At 44.5% G+C, this 11,577-nt stretch overlaps 1 protein-coding gene across 1 annotated transcript in view; it reads right to left on the reverse strand.

Moving 5' to 3' along the window:
* The window catches only part of LOC142312873 (uncharacterized), a 346,266-nt gene extending 338,307 nt beyond the window's left edge, over nucleotides 1-7,959 (reverse strand). The window contains exon 1 of the mRNA XM_075351858.1: nucleotides 7,877-7,959. The gene's annotated coding sequence lies outside the window, so the exon portion shown is untranslated. The remainder of the gene's footprint in view (nucleotides 1-7,876) is intronic.
* Nucleotides 7,960-11,577: the final 3,618 nt, after the last annotated feature.

Below are 11,577 nucleotides of genomic sequence, written 5' to 3' on the forward strand. Positions count from 1 at the left end.
AAAATTTGACCGCTGCAAAAGTATGGGCACTAATTTCTTGATTTGAACACTCCTAACAACTTTTTCCTGACTTACTAATGCACTAAATTGGTTTTGTAACCTCATTGAGCTTTGAACTTCATAGGCAGGTGTATCCAATCATGAGAAAAGGTATTTAAGGTGGCCACTTGCAAGTTGTTCTCCTATTTGAATCTCCTATGAAGAGTGGCATCATGGGCTCTTCAAAACAACTTTCAAATGATCTGAAAATAAAGATTATTCAACATAGTTGTTCAGGGGAAGGATACAAAAAGTTGTCTCACAGATTTAAATTGTCAGTTTCCACTGTGAGGAACATAGTAAGGAAATGGAAGAACACGGGTACAGTTCTTGTTAAGCCCAGATGTGGCAGGCCAAGAAAAATATCAGAAAGGCAGAGAAGAAGAATGGTGAGAACAGTCAAGGACAATCCACAGACCACCTCCAAAGACCTGCAGCATCATCTTGCTGCAGATGGTGTCAATGTGCATCGGTCAACAATACAGCGCACGTTGCACAAGGAGAAGCTGTATGGGAGAGTGATGCGAAAAAAGCAGTTTCTGCAAACACGCCAAAAACAGAGTCGCCTGAGGTATTCAAAAGCACAATTGGACAAGCCAGTTACATTTTGAAAGAAGGTCCTGTGGACTGATGAAATAAAGATGGAGTTGTTTGGTCATACAAAAAGGCGTTATGCATGGAGGCAAAAAAACACGGCATTCCAAGAAAAGCACTTGCTACCCACAGTAAAATTTGGTGGAGGTTTCATCATGCTTTTGGGCTGTGGGGCCAATGCCGGCACCGGGAATCTTGTTAAAGTTAAGGGTCGCATGGATTCAACTCCGTATCAGCAGATTCTTGACAATAATGTGCAAGAATCAGTGACGAAGTTGAAGTTACGCAGGGGATGGATATTTCAGCAAGACAATGATCCAAAACACCGCTCCAAATCTACTCAGGCATTCATGCAGAGGAACAATTACAATGTTCTGGAATGGCCATACCAGTCCCCAGACCTGAATATCATTGAACATCTGTGGGATGATTTGAAGCGTGCTTTCCATGCTCGGCGACCATCAAACTTAACTGAACTGGAATTGTTTTGTAAACAGGAATGGTCAAATATACCTTCATCCAGGATCCAGGAACTCATTAAAAGCTACAGGAAGCGACTAGAGGCTGTTATTTTTGCAAAAGGAGGATCTACAAAATATTAATGCCACTTTTATGTTGAGGTGCCCATACTTTTGCACCGGTCAAATTTTGTTTAAATGCGGATTGCACATTTTCTGTTAGTACAATAAACCTCATTTCAATCCAGAAATATTACTCAGTCCATCAGTTATTAGATATATGAAACTGAAATAGCTGTTGCAAAAACCCAAAATGTTATAAAGAAAAAAGGTTAACATTAATAGGGGTGCACAAACTTTTTCATATGACTGTACATGGTCTATAAATAGTGTCATCTTTGTATACTGGATACCATAGAATTCAGGGGGTTGATACTGTATATATAAATATAAGATATGTGACAGTTATGTATTTAAGTCTTAGGACATAGGCCCCTATGGGAATGCAATCACTACAGCTTCCCGATAGGTCATGCCCTACCCTATTTCTAATTTTACTTTTTTTTTTTTTTTAAGGCTTTGCGCATTTCTTACTAGTATGTAAAATCGCCGCCGCCGAGTCCGCATGCACAGTGATGCTCTGCTTAGGTCTGTTGCTGAAGACTTCCTCAATGGGGCAGCACAGATCTATATAACGTCACAGGAAGTATTCTTTTGACCCATGCCGCCACCTGGAAGGCCGGAAACACCTGACCTTCAATCGGACCTTCGCTGGCATGCGGCCAAACAAACCAGCAGCTTGTTAACTGTAATGCCCATACTAGTGTCACTGCGCTATCCTGCCTCCCTCTCCGGGTGGGGACACCGGTTCTCTCACCTGCCCGGGCATCCTGCGCTGGCTGCCCTGTCCCCGGTCCACGCCCCAGTGTTCTGTACACCTCACAGGCTTCCTCGTTCTACCCTAAGGGTGCTTGCGCGGTCACGCTTCTTTTCTTAAAAGGGCCAGGGTACCCTGACCAATAAGTGCCTCAGGTCAGCTGAGAGGTTGTAGGTAGTTAATGCAGCTTCCCACTAACGAAGGTGCCTGAGCAACGAGTTTGTAATTTTGCTACTTCTCAAGTCCTCTGTGCTGCTGCTATTATTGTATTACATGCTGTTGATTTGTGCCTCCGTTTCACTGCACTACTTATCTGCTGTTACTACCATCTACGTCGGCTGTCTGACAGATAACAGCTACTGCAAGTATCCAAGCTAGCTGCTGCTTCCGTCAAAATCAATCCATCCATCCACACGGATCCACGACTCTGCCTGCTGGTACCACCAGAGACTGCACTGTGGCCATGGCACCAGCTGACGGGGTATTGCAGATCCCCTGGGGCTGCTCACCAGCATGTGAACCGGATGCCACCTCCGGTGGCAATAGTGAAGACTCAGCTGCCGGTCCAGTTTGCTCCCCCAGACAAGTGAACAGTACCTTCGGTCCAATGGACCCACTAATACAATGCTCGCCCCGTGAACATAACATTAACAATTACCGAATCCACATATCAGACGCCCACATAACGCAACCGTTGCGGCCCCCCCGAAAAGCCATTGCGAAACACACATTGGGGCACATGCACCTCTCCCTGACCATATTGATTATGGGTAAGTTTTGGTTGATCTCCGCTTTTCTCACCCACAATATATACCGCGTGCAGAATTATTATGCAAGTTGTATTTTAGAGGATTTTCTTTATTATTGATCAACAACTACTGTATGTTTTCAATCAACCCAAAAGACTCATAAATATCAAAGCTTAATATTTTTTTGGAAGTTGGAGTGTTTTGTTTTTTTTTATAGATTTGGCTTAGGAGGATATCTTACAAGGATATCTGTTTGTGCAGGTAACTATTACATAGTTACATAGTTACTAAGGTTGAAAAAAGACCTAGGTCCATCTAGTTCAACCTTCCTCCACCAGTTCTACATTACAGCGCAGAATTATTAGGCAACTTAATAAAAACCAAATATATTCCCATCTCACTTGATTATTTTCACCAGGTAAACCAATATAACTGCACAAAATTTAGAAGTAAACATTTCTGACATGCAAAAACAAACCCCCAAAAAATTAGTGACCAATATAGCCACCTTTCCTTATGATGACACTCAACAGCCTACCATCCATAGATTCTGTCAGTTGCTTGATCTGTTTACGATCAACATTGCGTGCAGCAGCCACCACAGCCTCCCAGACACTGTTCCGAGAGGTGTACTGTTTTCCCTCCCTGTAGATCTTACATTTTATGAGGGACCACAGGTTCTCTATGGGGTTCAGATCAGGTGAACAAGGGGGCCATGTCATTATTTTTTCATCTTTTAGACCTTTACTGGCCAGCCACACTGTGGAGTAGTTGGATGCATGTGATGGAGCATTGTCCTGCATGAAAATCATGTTTTTCTTGAATGATACCGACTTCTTCCTGTATCACTGCTTGAAGAAGTTGTCTTCCAGAAACTGGCAGCAGGTCTGGGAGTTGAGCTTCACTCCATCCTCAACCCGAAAAGGTCCCACAAGTTCATCTTTGATGATATCAGCCCATACCAGAGCTCTCTGCCCTTTACTGATCTAGCCTCTGGCCCATCCATCTGGCCCATCAAGAGTGACTCATTTCATCAGTCCATAAAACCTTTGAAAAATCATTCTTAAGATATTTCTTGGCCAAGTCTTGACGTTTTATCTTATGTTTCTTGTTCAAAGGTGGTCCTTTTTCAGCCTTCCTTACCTTGGCCATGTCCCTGAGTATGGTACACCTTGTGCTTTCTGATACTCTAATAATGTTGCAGCTCTGAAATATAGCCAAACTGGTGGCAAATGTCATCTTGGCAGCTTCACGCTTGATTTTCCTCAATTCATGGGCAGTTATTTCACGCCTTTTTTGCCCAACACGCTTCTTGCGACCCTATTGGCTATTTGCCATGAAACGCTTGATTGTTCGGTGATCACGCTTCAAAAGTTTGGCAATTTCAAGACTGCTGAATTCCTCTGCAAGACATCTCACAATTTTGCACTTTTCAGAGCTCGTCAAATCTCTCTTCTGACCCATTTTGGCAAAGGAAAGGAAGTTGCCTAATAATTAAACGCACCTTATATAGGGTGTTGATGTCATTACACCACACCACTCCTCATTACAGAGATGCACATCACTTGATTTACTTAAATGGTAGTTGGCTCTCAAGCCCATACAGCTTGGAGTAGGACAACATGCACAAAAAATGATGTGATTAAAATACTCACTTGCCTAATAATTCTGCACACAGTGGCTATTGTCTTACTTGAACCCTACAGGATAATTTTAAATATCCATAAACATCTCCTATACTCTGATGACACCTTGTGGCTATCTATGAGAGGAGGTGTAACCTCTAGACCCCATTATATCAGGTTATTGATGCAGTATGCTGCTGACACTCTTCTTTACTTGCTTAATTGAATGTATTTAGAGATTTGTAATTATACATGTGTCTTGTGTACCAGACATTTTTTATCTGTATTCTTACTCACTTTGGATTTTTACATAATTTATCTGTATGTTTGTACCCCATTCCTTGTATTTTGATATTTTATAAAGATTATTGCATTAACTCACAAGGTTAGTTACTAATTTACTTTTTGGACTTCAAACACTCTTTCTCTTGTTTTAATATGCAACTAGCTGTAGTAACGGGCATTGCCCGGGATAGTAACTACGGTGTCTTTTTGTCTCTCTCCCACTCTCTCTGTCTCGCTCTCTGTCTGTGTCTGTCTGTATCTCTATCTATCTCGCGCTCTCTGTCTCTTTATCCATCTCTTCCCTGAAATCATATTACCTCACACATAAGCTTCTTATACGAAGAATGTTCCTTGTTGCCTATAGCAACCAATCAGAGCTCCTATTAATGACCTGTAGCCGGAAGCTCCATTGACTTTAATGTAAGCAGGTTTTTTAGTGAATAACTAAAGCGCAGGGTTAAATTTCCCCCAACACATAGTCTATGACGTTCCCTGAGTCACATGGGGTGGCTGTTCAAAATTTTGTGATTGTAAATGCGACAGTACAGACCAGGGGCATAACTACCGCGGTCACAGCGGTCGCCATTGCGACCGGGCCCGGGAGGTTTGGGGCCCGGCGGCCACCCGACAGATCAGCAGTCAACTCCTGTCAGTGAGAGAGGAGCTGCGCTGATCTGTCACAGACCACGCGGCCGCTATATGACCCACTGCCGCCGTCGACACCGGGCCCCCCTGCCTGGTGTCAGCGGTGGCACCGGGGCCCCCTCCCCCGTCATCGCGCACAGTAATGGTGAAGCATAGAGCTGCCGGTGGCACTCTATGCATTATAATTCCCCCCCCCCCCCCCCGTGCCTGCGCGGTGGCGTCACTCCTGTGCGACTGCTGTGCTCAGAGAGAGCACAGAGCGCAGGACGGGAGGATGCCAACCAGAGCACCGGGAGAGAGGGGGACGAGCAGCGGTGAAAGAGGAGAGAGATGAGGACAGAGCAGCGGTGGAGGAATGAGGAGAGCAGTGAGGACAGCAGCAGTGGAATGAGGAGACGTGAAGACAGAGCAACGGTGGAAGGAAGAGAGAGGGTGAGTACTTGTTTTTTTTATATAAATTAGTATATATTAGAGAGTACACGGTGGCCAGAGGACTGGGGAGACTGCATTATAAATGGAGGCCTGGGGAGACTGTCTCCATTAGTATACATGGAGGCCTGGAGAGGCTGGCTGCATTAGTATATATGGAGGCCTGGACAGGCTGGCTGCTATATTATACATGGAGGCCTGGAGAGGCTGGCTGCATTAGTATACATGGAGGCCTGGAGAGGCTGACTGCTATATTATACATGGAGGCCTGGAGAGGCTGGCTGCTATATTATACATGGAGGCCTGAAGAGGCTGGCTGCTATATTATACATGGAGGCCTGGAGAGGCTGGCTGCTATATTATACATGCAGGCCTGGAGAGGCTGGCTGCTATATTATACATGGAGGCCTGGGGAGGCTGGCTGCTATATTATACATGGAGGCCTGGGTAGGCTGGCTGCTATATTATACATGGAGGCCTGGGTAGGCTGGCTGCATTATTATACATGGAGAACTGGGGAGGCTGGCTGCTATATTATACATGGAGGCCTGGGGAGGCTGGCTGCTATATTATACATGGAGGACTGGGGAGGCTGGCTGCTATATTATACATGGAGGACTGGGGAGGCTGGCTGCATTAGTATACACGGGGGCCTGGGGAGGCTGGCTGCATTATTATACACGGAGGCCTGGGGAGGCTGGCTGCTACATTATACATGGAGGCCTAGAGACGCTGGCTGCATTATTATATATGGAGGCCTGGAGAGGCTGGCTGCTATATTATACATGGAGGCCTGGAGAGGCTGGCTGCTATATTATACATGGAGGCCTGGAGAGGCTGGCTGCATTATTATATATGGAGGCCTGGGGGGAGGGCTATATAATAAACATGAAGGACACCTTATACATGGACTATAGGGGTGTATTATACATAGAGGTCTATGGGGCTGCATTATATTGGAGGTCTATAGGGCTGCATAATACAAAATGAAGGACACCTTTTACATGGAATAAAGGGGTGCATTATACATGGAGGAGTATGGGCCTGCATTATACTGGAGGTCTATAGGGCTGCATTATACATGGAGGTCTATGGGGCTACATAATACAAAATGAAGGACACCTTATACATGGAATATAGGGGTGCATTATACATGGAGGAGTATGGGGCTGCATAACACAATATGAAGTTTTATGGGGTTGCGTTATAATACATATAGGACTATGGGGGCTACATTATAATATATGGAAGACTACGGAGCCTACCCTATACATGGACTATGGGGGTGCATTATAAAACATGGAGGACTATGGGGTGCAGTATAATATATGGAGGACTATGGGGGCGAATTAAAATACATGGAGAACTATGACAAATTCATTATAATTGAAGGGCTACTTTATACATGGAGGACTATGTGGTGCAGTATAATACATGGAAGACTATGGGAAAAGGATTATAATACATGGAGAACTATGACAAATTCATTATAATTGAAGGGCTACTTTTTACAAGGAGGATTATGGGGGTGCATTATAATATATGGAGGACTATGTAGCTGCATTCTAATATGAAGGGTTATGTGGGACCCTCTACTATATGCAAGGCTATGCGGGGGCCATTATAGTATTTGGATAACTATATACAAGGGGGGACAAAGATACAAGCATGGGATGTGAATGTTTTGTGCTGAGGGAAAAAGGCTTTTTCCCTCAGCACCCAGCTTTCCCATGCTCTGCTGTACATCTCTCAGCACCTAGCTTTCTCATGCTCTGATATGGGAAAGCTGGGTGCTGAGGGAAAGATGTATAGCAGAACATAGGAAAGCTGTGTGCTCATAGAGGGATTTCAGATCATGGGAAACCTGGGTGGTGAGGGTAAGAGCCAAGTGTCAGCGTCATTATCCTGTACCCTGAGTTTCAGTGTTATTATCCCCTATCCCAAGTGTCGGTGTATGTGGAGGGGGGGGCCCAGGTCTGAACTTTGCACCGGGGCCCATCAAACTCTAGTTACGCCACTGATGGCGACTCTCCACATCCCTCCTCCTGCAGAGCCGCACACTAGATATATGGCAATGTCTAAAATCCCAGTAGGTGAAAGCTCCCGGTCACTCTTCCCACCAGGATTTGGTCCCGCTCCCCTTCATCACACACACGCTCTCGGCGCCATCATTACCTAACTCTCAGCAGCTTCTTCTCTTACATGCGACAGCTTCCCACAAGGGAAAACACCTCACTTCCTGCAAAGTTTGCAAACTGTACAATGGCTCCTCCCCCTCATGTGACTGGTCACATGACTGTGACATCATCACAGGTCCTGTAAGCACAGAGCAATCATATAATGCTAGAATGTATGGGCTCCTTCCAGGTATGATGTCATTTGTCATGTGATAGGGGGTGTGTCCAAAATCCAGCCCCATGTTTTCTGGAGGGAATAAACATTCTTTTTTAGTCCACGTGGTGTTGGAGTTGTTTATAATAGAAGCGAGGGTCGCCTCCTCCATTGTCTCCCATTAGTGTCTCCTGTAAATCCCCCTTCTGGCTGCTTCCAGACCCTCCCAGTGTTATTGCTCTTTATGTTTTGTCCGGTCTCCTCCATATTTCTGGAGTCCCTGTGCCCTGAACAGCTCCTGTACAGATAATCTGGATCATTATGAGGGGGAGAAGGTTCCATGATCACCCATTTTTCCACCCCTGCAACCAAAGGCTTCTAGTTATGTGAGATATAATGCCCTGTATGAAACTGAATGATCAAACGTATTGCTGTGTATTATACCAGCGATTAAAGGGAACTTGACACCAGATCTGTCCCCTATAAACTGCAGCCACCACCAGTGAGCCATTATATATAGTATTTTGGAATGCTGTATATAAGAGCCCAGGCCACTCTGCAGAACGTAAAAAAACACTTTTATAATACTCACCCATGGGATGGTCTGGGCCTATGCTCTCGGTCCGGTGCCTCCTCTCTGCTGAGAGCGCTGTCCCCCTTCTGAGCTTCGTATGGATGACGCATCTATGTCATCAACACAGGCTGGCATTGCGGTCCTGCGCAGACGCACTTTGATTACCCCTGCTCAGGGCAGATCAAAGTACCGTAATGCACAGGCAGGAGGAAAGGTGAAAGATAGCCCGCACATGCGCACTATAATACTTTGATATGCCCTGAGCAGGAGCACAATGCCAGCCTGTGTGGGTGACGTAGCGCGTTACGCATACTGGGCTGGGTAGGAGGAGGACGGCGATCGCCGCAGAGAGGAGGCGCAGGACTGGAGATCAGCGACGCCCATCAGACCGCCCCTCTGGCAAGTATAATAAAGGTGCTTTTTATGTTCTACAGAATGGCCTGGGCATTCATGTATGTATATATATAAATAAATTACATACATTTTATTTTTATATTATATATATATATGTGTTATATACACATATATGTTTTATATGTGTATATATATATATACACACACACACACATACACACACCGTACTTTTCAATTTATAAGGCTCATCTGATTATAAGACACACCCCAAATTTAGACATGGAAAATAGGAAAAAATAGTTTTTAATGTTAAAATGAGGGTCCGTCTTACAATCCTAGTGTGTCTTATATTAGCTCACCAGGGGGGAGCAGCAGTGGTGGAGCGGCTCAGAAGGGTCACAGGAGGCAGGGTTGGCTATGCTGTGGGCTCGGAGGAGGTGGTGGAGCGTCAGGGGCAAGGGTTTCGCGGCAACAGCCGCTATAGATCTGCCGGTGGACTGTGTGGGCTCTACTGAATTGCCTGCGGTTGATGAGATTAATTTCAAGAAACCGGCCGCGAAGGCGGCACGTCGCAGACAGGTCTCCATGGCAATTTTCTTGAAGTCCATTGTGTCAATCTGCGCATGTGCTGCCTCAGTGGCCATCTTCTTGAAGTCCATTGCATCAACTGTGGGCGATTCAATGGAGCCCGATGTCAGATCAAAGGTGCCCGCCCCATCACCGATCCTCGGTTCTGTGACCCTCCTAAGCCGCTTTACTGCACTGACACCCCTCCTCTGAGCCCTCAGTATCGCCAACCCTCCCTCCTGTAACCCCGCTCCACCACTGCCGCCCTGGTAAGCCATATCCGGATTAAAAGACAAACAACCATTTTACCCCCAGTTTTGGGGTGGGGATAAAAAGTGCGGCTTATAATCCTGAAAATACGGTGTGTGTGTAGAATGCTATATATAAGGGCTCACTGGTGGTAGTCCTATCTGCGCTATTTTCCTGCGATAATGCTGTTCTGAATTGCTTGGACCATTATATTTTAATGCATTTATGAATAAAAAGAAGGAAAAAAATTTTTAACAGCATCCTGGATTGCTCACGTTATTGCTGGACTCTGCCTTGTTGTTGTTTATATATATATATATATATATATATATATATATAACTCTGGAATGCTATATATAAGGGCTCACTGGTGGTGGTCGCAGCTCATAAGGGAAAAACCTGGTGGCAGGTTCCCTTTAAACCTCTTCCAGACATGTGACGCAACTGTACATCACAATTGGGAAGAGGTCCCCTAAAATTGATAAATTGATGTAAAGTTGCCTCATAGCGATTATGAGGACGCTGTGCAAAAGCGATAGCCGAGCTCCAACTATATCAGCCAGAGCCGGTGCTTGTCAATAGTGGTAGCGCCATGCAGATGGTTGGGAGAAGTAAGAGGCTTCCTCTCTAATGTGATTGGCAGGCACACAACGCCATTGCAGGGAGCCGATCATTAAGGCAGTTGAAGGTCAAATTAACCCATTCAGTGAACACTTTTTTTTTTTTTTTTTTTTTACAATCAACTAGCAAAAAACTTGCTTTTTCATCCTACAGCCCGACTAAACAATGAAACATGATCAAAAAGCAGCGTTAACAGTTAAGTTTTTTCTAGAACATTGTATTGTGTAAAAGCAGAAAAACATTAAAAATTTACATTTGGTATTGCTGTAATTGTACTGAGCCAAAGAATAAAGTGGTCTTATCCCTTTTACCACACGGTGAATGGCATAAATAAATAGAAAATCCTAAATTATTGTTTTTTGCTAATTCTGCCTCCCAAAAATTGGAATAGAAAGTAACAAAAAAAACATTGTGAGCAGAAATGGTACCAATAAAACACCAATTCATTGCAGAAACAGACCCTGATAGGACACTTTTGGCAAAAAAAATAAAAATGAAAATTTATGGCTCTGAAAATATAGTATTCTTTGCACAAAGTATTTTTTTACTGTGTGATCGTTGCAAATTCTGAACAAATTATATAGAAATCTGATATTGTTGTAATTATACTGTCTTGAAGTATAACTTAGTGTTATCACTTATTGTCACAGGTCAGACAGTCCTATGGTGGCCGTCTATAGGTTACAGTGTTTCACTGCGCAAACTGCTCCATTACAGTCTATCATTCCTGCTTTGTGTATTTGGTATCCTATGTATCTACTCTGCTTGGTTTTCATCCCTTTAGGACCCTGCAAAGTTCCTCCCCCTTTCAGCTGTTTTTCATCAGTATTTCCCTTGGCGTCTTTATATACCCTCATTCCCCCTTACTCTGTGCTGATGATCGCTCTAATACCCTTAACAAGTCTTCAGTGCAATCGGCTTGTATTCGTTTGTAGAAACTTTGTTGTTGCAGTTCCTCTCCCTGAGTCATCTGGAGATAAGTTATTTCTTTTCTTCTCCCCTGTTTGTTATCTCTTTGTCTTCATCTCTTCCCTATCTCGGGCCTACTTTAGGGTTAGTCATGGTCAGGTATCCGACTTGGCGCATAGGTGCTGAACCTATCTAGGTTGGTGAGAGAAGCCAGGACCCAGCGGTAGGTTTGGTCAGGGATCATCATTTCTCCTTTCCCTAGACACAGGGT

The sequence above is a fragment of the Anomaloglossus baeobatrachus genome, chromosome 5 (genome assembly GCF_048569485.1).
Source record: "Anomaloglossus baeobatrachus isolate aAnoBae1 chromosome 5, aAnoBae1.hap1, whole genome shotgun sequence".
In the NCBI taxonomy this organism is placed as follows: domain Eukaryota; kingdom Metazoa; phylum Chordata; class Amphibia; order Anura; family Aromobatidae; genus Anomaloglossus; species Anomaloglossus baeobatrachus.